The sequence below is a fragment of the Oncorhynchus tshawytscha genome, linkage group LG04, assembly GCF_018296145.1.
Source record: "Oncorhynchus tshawytscha isolate Ot180627B linkage group LG04, Otsh_v2.0, whole genome shotgun sequence".
In the NCBI taxonomy this organism is placed as follows: domain Eukaryota; kingdom Metazoa; phylum Chordata; class Actinopteri; order Salmoniformes; family Salmonidae; genus Oncorhynchus; species Oncorhynchus tshawytscha.
In genome coordinates, this window is record NC_056432.1 from 74,888,299 (window position 1) to 74,907,094 (window position 18,796).

Sequence of the window (18,796 nt, forward strand, 5' to 3'; positions counted from 1 at the left end):
AGTCCCTACCTTTCCAAACCCCTATCCAAGACAGGCAAACGCCAATGGCTTATGCAGAGTCAGAATAAATGTTAACCTTCATACCACTACCTAATTTACATGCTTCAGTAAGTGCCAGGAGCTCAGCTTGTTGTGCTGAACAATGTTCTGGCAAAGGCTGTTCAATCAATACTGTCCTATTGGTTGAAACTATACCAAACCCTGCATATTTTCTTCCAGTGTCCTCAACCTATAAAGGCAGAGCCATCAACAAAGAGAGGAATATCAGGGAGCTCAGGAGGTTCATCATAAAGGTCAGGTCGAGCCTTGGAATCACATTGGACTTGATTAGTTGTGTAGCTCTCCATCTTCCAGAGAGACGTGCAGTTGTGCTGGGTTCACAACGGAGCATCGTTGAATCGTAAGGTGAGGTTGTGTCAGAAGGCATTCATACCCAGCAAGTCTTGCAAACATGAGTTCTTCTGATTCAGTAATGTCATCACAGCATGGGAGACGTAAACAGTAGTAGGGTGTTGTAACATCAGAGTGGCAGATTTCTCAATGGTTGTGGGTTCCAATATGGTTGAGGAGGGAACTGAGTCGCAGGTGCTTGATGAAACTGCGGAGCAGGTGGTGGAGGAGGCTGCTGCTGCAGGGCAGCTGAGGTTACAGCCACCGTTAGATTGTTGGTTTTTCCTTTGTCCAGTTGGACCAGCTGGGCCTTGAGCAGTGTGTCAAGTCCAGCCTTCCTTGCTCTTTCCTCAGTCTTCATCTTCTTCCAGGCTTTGCAGTGATGTCTAATGTGGTCCTCTTTAGTAGGTCCTTGAAATCTGTCCCATCCCACTACATTCATCAGTTTATCACGGACCCAGTCAGGCAGATTCCTGCAAAGTCTATCATAGAACAGGTTCTCGGTTGTATAAGTGGAATCAAATCTCTCAGTGGTTTCCACTTGCCATTCTGTCTTCATCTTATCCATCCAGTCGAGGATATCATAATCTTCAGTGAAGAGAAGTTCACTCAGTCTTGCAACATCTCTGGTGGTGGGAAACATTTCCCTCAACTGTTGGTAGAGTGCTTGTCTGAAATGGGTAAACGGCAGTTCCACTTGGCCTTAAGTCAGCTGTAGTTGGTGTCACACTGTCCTGGGGTCAACACCTTACCATGAGAGCTTTGAGATCACCCAGGCATAGCTGATGGTGTGAGGCTATAACAGTCTCAAAGGTAGGAATCCACCTGTCTGCTCTTTTAGATAGGTGGGGCAATTGTTTTGCTGCGGTATCCAAGTGCCCAAAACTCCATGGTTTGTAATCATAGTACAGTTGTCCTGTACCAGAGGTTTTTATCACCAGAGGGTAAGTTCCTTCACCTGGCTGTCATCTTCACCTGGCTGTGTCTTCATCCATTCAGTCCGTTTCATCTCCAGTCTCTTTGATGTTCGGGGCTGTATGTTTTAAATTCACCCTGTAATATCGCTACCTCACTTTGCACCATGTATGATAATCGTCTTAGTTCTGCCCGTGATCGATCCAGCTGTTGCTGCATACTCTGTGAACCGGCAGCACGTGCATGAGAGTCCTTCAGACTATCGGGAAACTCGCCTTCTTCTTCAATTTGAGCTCCACTTTTGTGCTCTTTTTGTTGACATTCTCTCTCCTCTCTCTTCTTTTCTTCCCACTGTCTTATGTATTGTTCACTTCTTGCTCTTTCTTCACTTTGTGCTTCCTCTCGTCTTATCTCCTCTTCTCTTCCTTTGTGTTGCTTCCACTTATCCTTTTGTCTCTGTCTTCATCATCGCAATGTCATCTGAATTTGTCAACAGCTTTATCCATTTCTCTCTGCACCTTCTTTTCTTGAGCTGCCATGAGGTCCTTCGCCGTGGTGACTCTAGGGTTGTTGATTGTGTCCTGGCATCATTCCATATATCTTGAGAGAGCCAGGGTCTTTAATCTTTGTCAATTCCTTTTTCATTCAGGTAGCTTTCTGTTGCGTCCGAATAGGTTACCCTCAGTTTTTAACATCGACAAAGCAGTCACAGAAAACAGGGTGGAGTCTTATTTTCCTGTCTTCTTTTCACGATATTCTGTACATGTTAATTCTTTGTTTTATTAAACAACCCATCCTTAGGCCATCTATATTCAGAGGCTTCTTTGGTCCAATCAGGACATTTCTTGAAAACCCTAAGCTCCTGTCTGCCATATCTCCAAACAATAAATATTTGTATTTTTTTAAATTAGGTTCTACGTGTAATGTGAATACAGAAAATGAATGCAAAATAACCCTATATGTGTATAGTCTATCCCTTAACTCGCATACGTTTATTTAGAGCATGGTGATAAGTAAATTATAATTAAACACCATGTAATGTATGGGTGGTGTAAAATAATCATCCTCTATGAAGCAACTGCGAAATAGTAAAGGGTTCAAGATGATTTATAGCTGGTATAAACTTGTGGAACCTCCACAACAATCCTGGCATCTCTGTGTTAATCTCCTCCTTCCAAGGGAGAAAGTATTACTTCAAAACGATTTCTTTTTAAAATAGCGTGGGTCAGTAACACACGGGCAGGTGTATCCCCTAATACAGTAGTGGTGTATGCTTTATTCAAATACACAGGCTTTATATTGTCTATAACCAACTCCTGATTTAACATCCAACCATCCAGTCATACCACACAGAATACATGATATATAGAACAATTACAAAATACATAGAACAATTACAGACCCTTATTAGAAAAACAGTCAAACCATTAACTCTATCACAACAATCAGCGTTTTATACTTGGAATTTATGCCTAAGTCTCATCAAACACAAAACATAATTGGGAGTTAATACTTGGAATTTATGCCCTAAGTCTCATCAAACACAAAAAATAATTGACAGTTAATACTTGGAATTTATGCCCTAAGTCCTATCACCAAGTTTCATGATCATAAACATTTAACCCAGGAATTTATAACCTAAACGCAGCAACAACAAAAACGTCCCTTAAAGATCATTTGTAAAAATCGAAATAACTTCACAGATCTTCATTGTAAAGGCTTTAAACACTGTTTCCCATGCTTGTTCAATGAACCATAAACAATTACTGAACATGCACCTGTGGAACGGTCGTTAAGACACTAACAGCTTACAGACGGTAGGCAATTAAGGTCACAGTTATGATAACTTAGGACACTAAAGAGGCCTTTCTACTGACTCTGAAAAACACCCAAAGAAAGATGCCCAGGGTCCTTGCTCATCTGCGTGAACGTACCTTAGGCAAGCTGCAAGGAGGCATGAGAACTTCAGATGTGGCCAGGGGAATAAATTGCAATGTCCGTACAGTGAGATGCCTAAGACAGCGCTACATAGAGAGGGGACGGACAGCTGATCGTCTTCGCAGTGGCAGACCATGTGTAACAACACCTGCGCAGGATCAGTACATCCAACATCACACCTGCGTGACAGGCCATCCTGTACCTGTCCCGCAGGTGTGATGTTCGGATGTACCGATCCTGCGCAGGTGTTGTTACACATGGTCTGCCACTGCAACTGCCAACCTGTACCTGTCCCGCAGGTGTGATGTTTGGATGTACCGATCCTGCGCAGGTGTTGTTACACATGGTCTGCCACAACAACTGCCGAGTAACACCAGGAACGCACAGTCCCTCCATCAGTGCTCAGACTGTCTGCAATAGGCTGAGAGAGGCTGGACTGAGGGCTTGTTGTAAGGCAGGTCCTCACCAGACATCACCGGCAACAACGTCACCTATGGGCACAAACCCACTGTCTCTGGACCAGACAGGACTGGCAAAAAGTGCTCTTTACTGACAAGTCGTGGTTTTGTCTCACCAGGGGCGATGATCGGATTCGCGTTTATTGTCAAAGGAATGAGTGTTACACCGAGGCCTGTAGCGGGATGGATTTGGAGGTGGAGGGTCCGTCATGGTCTGGTGCGGTGTGTCACAGCATCATCGGACTGAGCTTGTTGTCATTGCAGACAATCTCAACACTGTGCGTTACAGGTAAGACATCCTCCTCCCTCATGTGCATCCTCCCTGCAGGCTCATCCTGACATGACCTTCCAGCATGACAATGCTACCTGCCATACTGCTCGTTCTGTGCGTGATTTCCTGCAAGACAGGAATGACAGTGTTGGCCATGGCCATTGAAGTGCCGGATCTAAATCCCATTGAGCAAGTCTGGAACCTGTTGGATTAGAGGGCGAGGGCCATTCCCCCCCAGAAATGTCCAGGAACTTGCAGGTGCCTTGGTGGAAGAGTGGGGTAACATCTCACAGCAAGAACGGGCAAATCTGGTGCAGTTCATGAGGAGGAGATGCACTGCAGTACTTAATGCATCTGGTGGCCACACAAGAGACTGACTGTTACTTTTGATTTCGACCCCCCCCTCCCCCTTTGATAAGGGACACATTATTCCATTTCTGTTAGTCATATGTCTGTGGAACTTGTTTATGTCTCAGTTGTTGAATCTTGTTATGTTGATACAAATATTTACACATGTTAAATAAATGGAGTTGACTGTGAGAGGACTTTTTTTAAATGAGTTTGTGGTATGATTCGTTGTTAGTCTATTGCAGATCTGGAAAAACGATCCACCTACCACTCTTGTTAGGGGAGGTGCATGCAAGCAGATGAGGACATTTGGCTGGAAGAAATTATATAGTAAAACCTGAAATAGAGTGAATGTAAACCAGGGAAAAAACATACTACCCTCCCCTGTGCCCAACCAAAAAACCCACTACCCTCCCCTGTGCCCAACCAAAAAAACACTTCCCTCCCTGTGCCCAACCAAAAACCCACTTCCCTCCCCTGTGCCCAACCAAAAACCCACTTCCCTCCCCTGTGCCCAACCAAAAAACCCACTTCCCTCCCCTGTGCCCAACCAAAAACCCACTTCCCTCCCCTGTGCCCCAATAAACCCACTTCCCTCCCCTGTGCCCAACCAAAAAATCCACTTCCCTCCCCTGTGCCCAACCCAAAAAATCCACTTCCCTCCCCTGTGCCCAACCAAAAACCCCACTACCCTCCCTGTGCCCAACCAAAAACCCACTACCCTCCCCTGTGCCCAACCAAAAACCCACTACCCTCCCCTGTGCCTAACCAAAACAAAACACTTCCCTCCCCTGTGCCCAACCAAAAACCACTACCCTCCCCTGTGCCCAACCAAAACCCACTACCCTCCCCTGTGCCCAACCAAAACCCACTACCCTCCCTGTGCCCAACCAAAAACCCACTTCCCTCCCCTGTGCCCAACCAAAAACCCACTACCCTCCCCTGTGCCCAACCAAAAACCCACTACCCTCCCCTGTGCCCAACCAAAACCCACTACCCTCCCCTGTGCCCAACCAAAAACACACCCTACCCAAAGCAAAAAAATATTTTGGACACCCCCAGCAAATTTTGATTTTTACATTTGAGTCATTTAGCAGACACTCTTTTCCAGAGCAATTATGGTTAAGTGACTTGCTCAAGGGCACATTGACAGATTACTCCCCTAGTCAGCTCAGGGATTCAAACCAGCAACCTTTCAGTTATTGGCCCAACGTTCTTAGCCGCTATGCTACCTGCCTAGACCTCAATCTGTCCCTTAGAATTATATGCCCTTTCCAGTGAGTCTATGGGTGATTTCTATGGGCGACACTGCCAAAGAAAGACTGACTACACATAACATACTGTAACGTGTTATCACACACTTTAACACCCACATACAGTACATACATACAGTACATACTACATGTAGTACATACATACAGTACAAAGAGTTCGGAGAGTATTCAGACCCCTTGACTTTTTCCACATTTTATTACGTTACAGCCTTATTCTAAAATGTTATTTTTTTCCTCTAATCAATCTACACACAATATCCCATAATGACAAAGCCAAAAATACGGCCCTTACTGGTCGTATCAATACAACTCAAATGAATATTCTGCCAAAAAATGTATTGTATTTTGTCAATGATTCCAGTGTCCCCCACCCAACAGAAATGATTTGATACACTTAACAATTCTGTCTCAAGATTTTATTGAGACGGAAAAATGCTAGAATTAAACTTACTACATTACAATACTGTATATATTATTTGGGCTTTCTAATTAATAATATAGCTAAATGGCTCAATTATCCAAGTGTAAACTTGATATAGAACACTCCTGTGTAAAATAACTTAACATCCAAGATCTGCCTTATATTGCTCAATCTGTAAAAAAACTGTGCCCTTTTCAAATCCCTTCTCATTAAATACACTGTAAGCATGGAAGAAAGCCCACAAAGTAACTAACACAAAACTGTCTCTTTCATTGAACTTCTGTCATGCCCTGGCCATAGAGAGGGTTTTATTCTCTATTTTGGTTAGGCCAGGGTGTGACTAGGGTGGGCATTCTAGTTTATTTTTTTTCTATGTTTTCTATTTCTTTGTGTTTGGCCGGGTGTGGTTCTCAATCAGAGGCAGCTGTCTATCGTTGTCTCTGATTGAGAATCATACTTAGGCAGCTTTTTCCCACCTGTGTTTTGTGGGTAGTTGTTTTCTGTTTTGTGTCTGCACCAGACAGAACTGTTTTGTGTCTGCACCAGACAGAACTGTTTTGTGTCTGCACCAGACAGAACTGTTTTGTGTCTGCACCAGACAGAACTGTTTTGTGTCTGCACCAGACAGAACTGTTTTGTGTCTGCACCAGACAGAAGTGTCTGCACCAGACAGAACTGTTTTGTGTCTGCACCAGACAGAACTGTTTTGTGTCTGCACCAGACAGAACTGTTTTGTGTCTGCACCAGACAGAACTGTTTTGTGTCTGCACCAGACAGAACTGTTTTGTGTCTGCACCAGACAGAACTGTTTTGTGTCTGCACCAGACAGAACTGTGTTGTGTCTGCACCAGACAGAACTGTGTTGTGTCTGCACCAGACAGAACTGTGTCTTGTGTCTGCACCAGACAGAACTGTGTTGTGTCTGCACCAGACAGAACTGTTTTGTGTCTGCACCAGACAGAACTGTTTTGTGTCTGCACCAGACAGAACTGTGTTGTGTCTGCACCAGACAGAACTGTGTTGTGTCTGCACCAGACAGAACTGTTTTGTGTCTGTCTGCACCAGACAGAACTGTGTTGTGTCTGCACCAGACAGAACTGCACCAGACAGTGTTGTGTCTGCACCAGACAGAACTGTGTTGTGTCTGCACCAGACAGAACTGGTTTGTGCCACTTTGTTATTTTGTCAGTGTTCAGTTTGAATAAATGATCATGAACACGTGCTACGCTTTGGTCCTCTTCTTCAGACGAGCGTTACACTCTCCTATTTGGTCGAATCATGATTTTCTAATTGCAGGAAATTGTTAGTTTACTCTATGGAACAATAAAGACATTACATACATCTATCAGTTATTTGTTAAAGGACAGTTCATTTATTTTAAGGAGTTACAGGATAGGTTTCATCTGAATAGTTCCTCAAGCTTTCAATACCTACAGATTAAACAGTTACTTAGATCTAAATTGCAACTCGACCCAATGGAACAACATCTCAGAGCTAAGCCAATTTTTCTTAGACAACTGCAGTTCAAGAAATATTACTTCCAAAATGTATTAAAAAAACTGATAGAGAAAACCTAGAGAAACAGACCAAAGATTTAGACATCTCCCTTAATAGGGAAGCTCAGAAGAAAGTATTTCGCAGCCCCCACAGCATCTTGCGTAATATGAAAATAAACATTATCCAGTACAAAAATTTGAATAAATCCGACTATACCAATAGAACTCAGTCGCTGATGGGCCTTGTTGACACACCTCTGTGTCAATTCTGCCAAACGGACCTCCCCAACACTCATCTCCATGAGGTACTGGTTTTGTCCCATTATTGAGAATTACTGGAAAGAAGTTCTGAGCGTTCTCTGTCATCCTCCATATTACCCTTCCTGCATCCGTATCACTCTGCATACGTACTTTGATGATGACGACCCTGTGTTTCTTCTATCCCCAAGGACAAAAACAGTTCCTACTGTTTTCCTTCATCTGCAAAAAAAAGTGATACTGTTAAACTGGAAAAGCAGATCCAATGTTTAAACCATACACTGGCTTAATTTACTGTCTGACCTGCCCCCCTTGGAGAGATCCTCCTTCAAATGAAATAACAATCTGATGGACTTTAACACAATCTGGGAACCATTCCTATTCTATATCACCCTCAGGCAAGCCAAGATCAAATATGACATTCATTATGAGTTATTTGCTAACTGGCTGCTTACCCACGAGCCATCTTTTGTCTTCTCTGGTCCAGTCTGGTCCTTTCTGACCCTGTCTGGTCTTGTCTGATCCTGTCTGGTCCCCCCTCATCCAGTGGTGTGAAGTACTTAAAACCTGTTGCGACCCTAGGGGCAGTATTTTCATTTTTGGGAAAAAAAACGTTCCCGTTGTTTATGGGATATTTTGTCAGGACAAGATGCTAGAATATGCATATAATTGACAGCTTTAGATAGAAAACGCTCTAACGTTTCCAAAACTGTTAAGATATTGTCTGTGAGTATAACAGAACTGATGTTGCAGGCGAAAGCCTGAGAAAAATCCAATCCGGAAGTGCCCCATATTTTGAAAGCGCTGCGTTCCAATGAGTCCCTATTGAGCTGTGAATGTGCTATCAACCAGCTTACACTTTCTACGTATTCCCCAAGGTGTCTACAGCATTGTGATGTAGTTTTACGCATTTATGTTGAAGAATAGCCGTAGGCGGCTACATTGCGTAAGTGGTCACCTGATGGCTCCCAGGGTGACTCTCGCGTAAAATACAGAGGTAGCCATTACTCCAATCGGTCCTACTGAAAAACAAATTGTCCCGACGGATATATTATCGAATAGATATTTGAAAAAAACCTTGAGGATTGATTATAAACAATGTTTGCCATGTTTCTGTCAATATTATGGAGCTAATTTGGAGAAAAACATTGCCGTTTTCGTGACTGCAATTTCCAGGCGATTTCTTAGCCAAACGTGAAGAACAAACAGAGCTATTTCGCCTACAAAAATAATATTTTGGGAAAAAATGAACTTTGGCTATCTACCTGGGAGTCTCGTGAGTGAAAACATCCAAAGTTCATCAAAGGTAAACGATTTAATTTGATTGCTTTTCTGATTTGTGACAAGGTTGCCTGCTGCTAGCAAGGCATAATGCTATGCTAGGCTATCGATAAACTTACACAAATGCTTGTCTAGCTTTGGCTGTAAAGCATATTTTGAAAATCAGAGATGACAGGGTGATTAACAAAATGCTAAGCTGTGTCTCAATATATCTCATTTGTGATTTTCATGAATAGGAATATTTTCTAGGGATATTTATGTCCGTTGCGTTATGCTAATTAGTGTCAGGCGATGATTACGCTCCCGGACCCGGGATGGGGAGTCACAAGAAGTTGTAAAAATACTTGAAAGTACTACTAAGTCGTTTTTGGGGTATCTGTACTTTACTTTACTATTTATATTTTTGACTACTTTTACTTCTACTTCACTGCATTGCGAAAGAAAATAATGTACTTTTTTACTCCATACATTTTCCTGACACCCAAAAGTACTAGTAACATTTTGAATGCTTAGCTGGCGGGACGCCTATTCCTAAGAAGCTTTAGCAGGACAGGAAAATGGTCCAATTCACACACTTATCTAGAGAACATGCCTTATCATTCCTACTGCCTCTGTTCTGGCAGACTCACTAAACACAAATGCTTCAATTGTAAATGATGTCTGAGTGTTGGAGTGTGCCCCTGGCTATCCATACATAAAACATATATATATACATAAAACACAACCAAAAAGTCAGAAAGAGCAGAAAAGTAAGGTGAGAGCAGTGGTGGAAAAAGTACCCAGTTGTCATACTTGAGTAAAAGTAAAGATACCATAACAGTAAAATACTAAAAGTATTTGGTATTACATATACTGAAGAATCAAAAGTAAAAGTATAAATTATTTAAAATTCCTTATATTAAGTATAAACCAGACGACACCATATATATATATATATGGTATCTTTACTTTTACTCAAGTATGACAACTGGGTACTTTTTCCACCACTGCTCTCACCTTACTTTTCTGCTCTTTCTGACTTTTGGTTGTAGTTTACCTTCTTCACTATAATAAAAGTGTGTACGTAAAAAAAAAAAAAACATTTTAAAAAGTGCCACACTTTTCCCTGTTTAGTGCAGCATGGGCCCTGGTCAAAAGTAGTACACTGTATAGGGAATAGGGCTCCATTTGAGACGCACACAAAGTGCTGTTGTGGACTGGACAGGGTCCAAGTCAAAGGAAGACAGAGGCAGAAACAACAAGAAACCTAATAAATCTTTATGTCTACATAGATTTACCATAATGAAAATACAATTGAGTTAAACATTGCTGATTGAAATCCATCCTTCGACAGGCATGTTAATTCAATTCAATTAGACACACACACACACACACACACACACACACACGTCAAGGAGTAAAGAAGAGGCTTGATAGCGCAGCAAATGCTCCTCATCAAGCCTTAGTAACTGTCTCCATGGTGATGCTCCAGGTGTCTTGATGGTGTTGCCAAGGAAACGGTTTTACCTGCTTAGGCTGTCAGAGTTGAAGCCTTTCCCTGCCGCTACGCACGGACAGAGCCACACGCACACAACTCTACCTCTGTAAGCAGACCTGTAGTTTTTAGTGATGTAAAGCTCTCTAGCTCGTCAAGCTCGCTTTAAATAAGATGACAACATAGTCAGTGTGTATTTTTATAGATGTGTGTGTCTGTGTTTTGATTGTGTGTGCATGCACGTGTGTGTGTGTGTTCTGAGTTAGTACAAGAGCCCGTTCCATGTCACAGTGGAAAAGAATAAAAGCTCCAGCTCAGAGTTCAGATAAGAAACTGGAGAAGTAAAAGACGAGGTCATATTGCTTCCATCTGAAATGAGCAGGAGATTGTAATATGTCCCAATTGGCACCCTATTCCTATATAGTGCACTACTTTTGCCCAGAGCCCTATGGTCCCTGGTTCAAAAATAGGGAACTAAATAGGGAATAGGGTGGCATTTAGAACAAAGACTGTATGTTCTTCTCTTCATAGCAGCTGCATCTGTGTAGGCAATGATTCAGGCAATTATCCATCATAACACAGTCTGCTTTCCATCATCTTTCAGTCTAAAGGCATCTTTATATTATGTGTATTCCTCACACAGCAGGAGATTGGCTGCTGGAAGACAAATGAGAACGGGATAAAAGAAAGGTAGATTATATTGAAGATGAACTCATGACCGTGTGAATGAACTCAGGTATCAATATGTCCAGGTAAGATGGCTGTTCAATAACCAAACAGGGTTAACATACACAGGTATGCATAATGTAAAGTACTGTAAAACTGTGGATTTACTCTATTTTACAGAGTAATGGAGATGGAAGTCAGGCAAACTGCACATACATTCATCTTTGTGGATGAAGCTGGATTCAACCTGGCAAAAACACGCAGCAGGGGAAGAAATGTGATTGGACAGAGAGCAACCGTGAATGTCCCAGGCAGAGGAGCTAACGTCACAATGTGTGCAGCACTGTCCAGTGATGGTTTGCTGTTACACAAACCGCTCATTGGCCCCTACAATACAGAGAGTCACATTTATTTTCTGGATGACCTGCACGATCGACTTGTGTCAGCAGAGGAGAGAGGGGCAAGAAAGTCCCCTACCTTCGTTGTTGTGTGGGATAATGTGGCATTCCACCATTCGTCTGCAGTCACAGACTGGTTTGTTGCACATCCTTACTGGATGACATGAATGTGGGGTGTGGAGACACTTCTCCTGAAGACTGCCAGGGTGTGGAGACACTTCTCCTGAAGACTGTCAGGGTGTTTCTCCTGAAGACTGCCAGGGTGTGGAGACACTTCTCCTGAAGACTGCCAGGGTGTGGAGACACTTCTCCTGAAGACTGCCAGGGTGTGGAGACACTTCTCCTGAAGACTGCCAAGACTTTTCCTGAACACTGGGTGTGGAGACACTTCTCCTGAAGACTGCCAGGGTGTGGAGACACTTTTCCTGAAGACTGACAGGGTGTGGAGACACTTCTCCTGAAGACTGCCAGGGTGTGGAGACACTTCTCCTGAAGACTGCCAGGGTGTGGAGACACTTCTCCTGAAGACTGCCAGGGTGTGGAGACACTTTTCCTGAAGACCTACAGGGTGTGGAGACACTTCTCCTGAAGACTGCCAGGGTGTGGAGACACTTCTCCTGAAGACTGCCAGGGTGTGGAGACACTTCTCCTGAAGACTGCCAGGGTGTGGAGACTTTTCCTGAAGACTGACAGGGTGTGGAGACACTTCTCCTGAAGACTGCCAGGTGTGGAGACACTTTTCCTGAAGACTGACAGGGTGTGGAGACACTTCTCCTGAAGACTGCCAGGGTGTGGAGACACTTCTCCTGAAGACTGCCAGGGTGGGAGACACTTCTCCTGAAGACTGCCAGGGTGTGGAGACACTTTTCCTGAGAAGGGTGTGGAGACACTTCTCCTGAAGACTGCCAGGGTGTGGAGACACTTCTCCTGAAGACTGACAGGGTGTGGAGACACTTCTCCTGAAGACTGCCAGGGTGTGGAGACACTTCTCCTGAAGACTGACAGGGTGTGAGTGATTATCCTGAAGACTGCCATGGTGTGAGACACTTCTCCTGAAGAGAACTTCTCCTGAAGACTGACAGACACTTCTCCTGAAGACTGTACAGACTGCCAGGGTGTGGAGACACTTCTCCTGAAGATTATCCTGAAGACTGCCATGGAGACACTTCTCCTGAAGACTGACAGAGACACTTCTAGACCTACAGGGTGTGGAGACACTTTTCCTGAAGACTGCCAGGGTGTGGAGACACTTCTCCTGAAGACTTACAGGGTGTGGGGGACACTTCTCCTGAAGACTTACAGGGTGTGGAGACACTTCTCCTGAAGACTGCCAGGGTGTGGAGACACTTCTCCTGAAGACTTACAGGGTGTGGAGACACTTCTCACTGAAGACTGCCAGGGTGTGGAGACACTTCTCCTGAAGACTGACAGGGTTATACTCCTGAAGACTTACATGTGGAGACACTTCTCCTGAAGAACAGGGTGTGGAACACTTCTCCAGTGACTGTGAGACACAGACTACCATGGAGACACTTCTCCTGAAGACTTATACTGAAGACTGACAGGGTGTGATGAGAGACTGCCAGGGTGAACACTCTCCAGACTGACAGGGTGTGGAGACACTTCTCCTGAAGACTGCCAGGGTGTGGAGACACTTCTCCCCTACTGCCAGGGTGTGGAGACATGAAGACTGACAGGGTGTGGAGACACTTCTCCTGAAGACTTACAGGGTGTGGAGACACTTCTCCTGAAGACTACCAGGGTTGGATTAGACATTTCAGAAGATACTTTCCAAGATGCATCGCCAGAGAAGACATAAGATGTGATGTTGATGAGAACTGGCCAAAGAACCTTCACAGTACTGTACAGTATGAGTGATTATATATACATGTTGATGAGAACTAGACCTTTACAGTGCTGTACAGTATGAGTGATTATACTATACATGTTGATGAGAACTAGAACCTCACAGTACTGTACAGTATGAGTGATTATACTATGCATGTTGATGAGAACTAGAACCCTCACAGTACTGTACAGTATGAGTGAGATACTATACATGTTGATGAGAACTAGAACCCTTACAGTACTGTACAGTATGAGTGATTATACTATACATGTTGATGAGAACTAGAACCCTCACAGTACTGTACAGGATGAGTGATTATACTATACATGTTGATGAGAACTAGAACCCTCCCAGTACTGTACAGTATGAGTTATTATATTATACATGTTGATGAGAACTAGATCCCTAACAGTACTGTACAGTATGAGTGATTATATTATACATGTTGATGAGAACTAGATCCCTCACAGTACTGTACAGTATGAGTGATTATATTATACAAGTTGATGAGAACTAGATCCCTCACAGTACTGTACAGTATGAGTGATTATATTATACATGTTGATGAGAACTAGAACCCTCACAGTACTGTACAGTATGAGTGATTATACTATACATGTTGATGAGAACTAGACCCCTCACAGTACTGTACAGTATGAGTGATTATACTATACATGTTGATGATAACTAGAACCCTCACAGTACTGTACAGTATGAGTGATTATATTATACACATTGATGAGAACTAGAACCCTCACAGTACTGTACAGTATGAGTGATTATACTATACATGTTGATTATAACTAGAACCCTCACAGTACTGTACAGTATGAGTGATTATACTATACATGTTGATGAGAACTAGAACCCTCACAGTACTGTACAGTATGAGTGTTATACTATACATGTTGATGAGAACTAGAATCCCTCACAGTACTGTACAGTATGAGTGATTATACTATACATGTTGATGAGAACTAGAACCCTCCCAGTACTGTACAGTATGAGTGTTATACTATACATGTTGATGAGAACTAGAACCCTCACAGTACTGTACAGTATGAGTGTTATTATATGTTGATGAGAACTAGAACCTCCCAGTACTTGATGAGAACTAGAATCCCTCACAGTACTGTACAGTATGAGTGATTATACTATACATGTTGATGAGAACTAGAACCCTCACAGTACTGTACAGTATGAGTGATTATACTATACATGTTGATGAGAACTAGAAGCCTCCCAGTACTGTACAGTATGAGTGATTATACTATACATGTTGATGAGAACTAGAACCCTCCCAGTACTGTACAGTATGAGTGATTATTATACATGTTGATGAGAACTAGAACCCTCACAGTACTGTACAGTATGAGTGATTATATTATACATGTTGATGATAACTAGAACCCTCACAGTACTGTACAGTATGAGTGATTATATTATACATGTTGATGAGAACTAGAACCCTCACAGTACTGTACAGTATGAGTGATTATACTATACATGTTGATGAGAACTAGAACCCTCACAGTACTGTACAGTATGAGTGATTATATTATACATGTTGATGAGAACTAGAACCCTCACAGTACTGTACAGTATGAGTGATTATACTATACATGTTGATGATAACTAGAACCCTCACAGTACTGTACAGTATGAGTGATTATATTATACATGTTGATGAGAACTAGACCCCTCACAGTACTGTACAGTATGAGTGATTATATTATACATGTTGATTATAACTAGACCCCTCACAGTACTGTACAGTAGGAGTGATTATATTATACATGTTGATGAGAACTAGATCCCTCACAGTACTGTACAGTATGAGTGATTATACTATACATGTTGATGAGAACTAGAACCCTCACAGTAGTACAGTATGAGTGATTATACAGTGATGAGAACTGAATTACTGTACAGTATGAGTGATTATACTATATGAGAACTAGAACCCTCACAGTACTGTACAGTATGAGTGATTATACTATACATGTTGATGAGAACTAGAACCCTCACAGTACTGTACAGTATGAGTGATTATACTATACATGTTGATGAGAACTAGAACCCTCACAGTACTGTACAGTATGAGTGATTATACTATACATGTTGATGAGAACTAGAACCCTCACAGTACTGTACAGTATGAGTGTTATACTATACATGTTGATGAGAACTAGAACCCTCACAGTACTGTACAGTATGAGTGATTATACTATACATGTTGATGAGAACTAGAACCCTCACAGTACTGTACAGTATGAGTGATTATACTATACATGTTGATGAGAACTAGAACCCTCACAGTACTGTACAGTATGAGTGTTATACTATACATGTTGATGAGAACTAGAACCCTCACAGTACTGTACAGTATGAGTGATTATACTATACATGTTGATGAGAACTAGAACCCTCACAGTACTGTACAGTATGAGTGATTATACTATACATGTTGATGAGAACTAGAACCCTCACAGTACTGTACAGTATGAGTGATTATACTATACATGTTGATGAGAACTAGAACCCTCACAGTACTGTACAGTATGAGTGATTATACTATACATGTTGATGAGAACTAGAACCCTCACAGTACTGTACAGTATGAGTGATTATACTATACATGTTGATGAGAACTAGAACCCTCCCAGTACTGTACAGTATGAGTGTTATATTATACATGTTGATGAGAACTAGAACCCTCACAGTACTATACAGTATGAGTGATTATATTATACATGTTGATGAGAACTAGAACCCTCCCAGTACTGTACAGTATGAGTGTTATACTATACATGTTGATGAGAACTAGAACCCCTCACAGTACTGTACAGTATGAGTGATTATACTATACATGTTGATGAGAACTAGACCCTCACAGTACTGTACAGTATGAGTGATTATACTATACATGTTGATGAGAACTAGAACCCTCACAGTACTGTACAGTATGAGTGATTATACTATACATGTTGATGAGAACTAGAACCCTCACAGTACTGTACAGTATGAGTGTTATACTATACATGTTGATGAGAACTAGAACCCTCCCAGTACTGTACAGTATGAGTGATTATACTATACATGTTGATGAGAACTAGACCCTCACAGTACTGTACAGTATGAGTGTTATACTATACATGTTGATGAGAACTAGACCCCTCCCAGTACTGTACAGTATGAGTGTTATACTATACATGTTGATGAGAACTAGAACCCTCACAGTACTGTACAGTAGGAGTGATTATACTATACATGTTGATGAGAACTAGAACCCTCACAGTACTGTACAGTATGAGTGATTATACTATACATGTTGATGAGAACTAGAACCCTCCCCCTCACAGTACTGTACAGTATGTAGTGATTATACTATACATGTTGATGAGAACTCACAGTACTGTACAGTATGAGTGATTATACTAGACCCCCTCACAGTACTGTACAGTATGAGTGATTATACTATACATGTTGATGAGAACTAGAACCTTCACAGTACTGTACAGTATGAGTGATTATACTATACATGTTGATGAGAACTAGAACCTCACAGTACTGTACAGTATGAGTGATTATACTATACATGTTGATGAGAACTAGAACTCCCTTCACAGTACTGTACAGTATGAGTGATTATACTATACATGTTGATGAGAACTAGACTTCACAGTACGGTACAGTATGAGTGTTATACTATACATGTTGATGAGAACCAGACCTCACAGTACTGTACAATATGAGGTTATACTATACATGTTGATGAGAACTAGAACCTCACAGCAATTGTACAGTATGAGTGATTATAATATACATGTTGATGAGGAACTAGAACCCTCACAGTACTGTACAGTATGAGTGATTATACTATACATGTTGATGAGAACTAGAACCCTCACAGTACTGTACAGTATGAGTGATTATACTACACCTGTTGATGAGAACTAGACCCCTCACAGTACTGTACAGTATGAGTGATTATACTATACATGTTGATGAGAACTAGAAGCCTCACAGTACTGTACAGTATGAGTGATTATACTACACCTGTTGATGAGAACTAGACCCCTCACAGTACTGTACAGTATGAGTGATTATACTATACATGTTGATGAGAACTAGAAGCCTCACAGTACTGTACAGTATGAGTGATTATACTATACAGTACTGTACAGCATGAACTGATTATACTACACAGTACTGTACAGTATGAGTGATTATACTATGCATGTTGATGAGAACTAGAAGCCCTCACAGTACTGTACAGTATGAGTGATTATACTATACATGTTGATGAGAACTAGAAGCCTCACAGTACTGTGCAGTATGAGTGATTATACTACACAGTACTGCACAGATGAGCTAGATTACACTACACAGTACTGTACAGTATGAGTGATTATACTATACATGTTGATGAGAACTAGAAGCCTCACAGTACTGTACAGTATGAGTGATTATACTACACCTGTTGATGAGAACTAGAACCCTCACAGTACTGTACAGTATGAGTGATTATACTATACCTGTTGATGAGAACTAGAACCCTCACAGTACTGTACAGTATGAGTGATTATACTATACATGTTGATGAGAACTAGAACCCTCACAGTACTGTACAGTATGAGTGATTATACTATACCTGTTGATGAGAACTAGAACCCTCACAGTACTGTACAGTATGAGTGATTATACTATACATGTTGATGAGAACTAGAACCCTCACAGTACTGTACAGTATGAGTGATTATACTATACATGTTGATGAGAACTAGAACCCTCACAGTGCTGTACAGTATGAGTGATTATACTATACATGTTGATGAGAACTAGAACCCTCACAGTACTGTACAGTATGAGTGATTTTACCAGGACACGTTGTCACGTTTTTTTGTAATTACTCTTGCAGACCTGGAATTTCAGGGAATTTGTTTTTTGTTTCAACTTTTTATTTTTTTCAAAGGTAAATTACTATATGCAAATATATAGAGAAAATGCTATTAAAAGGCTATTGAAGCAAAATTGCTTGCATTTCTGATTCATTCTTGTTACATATATTTTAGTACAGTCAATAAAGTGAAAATGTGTTATTCTTATTCTATAATGAAATACTGATTTATGTGAAACACACATTTCAAACTTCAAAGAGAAAGTTAATAATTTATGTAATGCTACCTGTTGTTAGTGATTTTAGGTAGGTGTGTTATGAGTGACAATGTTGCTCTGACTGAGAAATTGTTGTGTTATTTTGAGACATGTATAAAATGTTTGGGGTTTGAGGGGGTTTTGGAGGTGAGATGAACTGTTTGGCCAAGATGCATGTGGTAATGCAGACTGTGTGAAGAGT

General features: G+C 41.6%; 1 pseudogene; it reads left to right on the top strand.

The window, feature by feature from the left end:
- Nucleotides 1-558: 558 nt before the first annotated feature.
- Nucleotides 559-18,796, top strand: part of LOC121846325 — a 32,923-nt pseudogene continuing 14,685 nt past the window's right edge.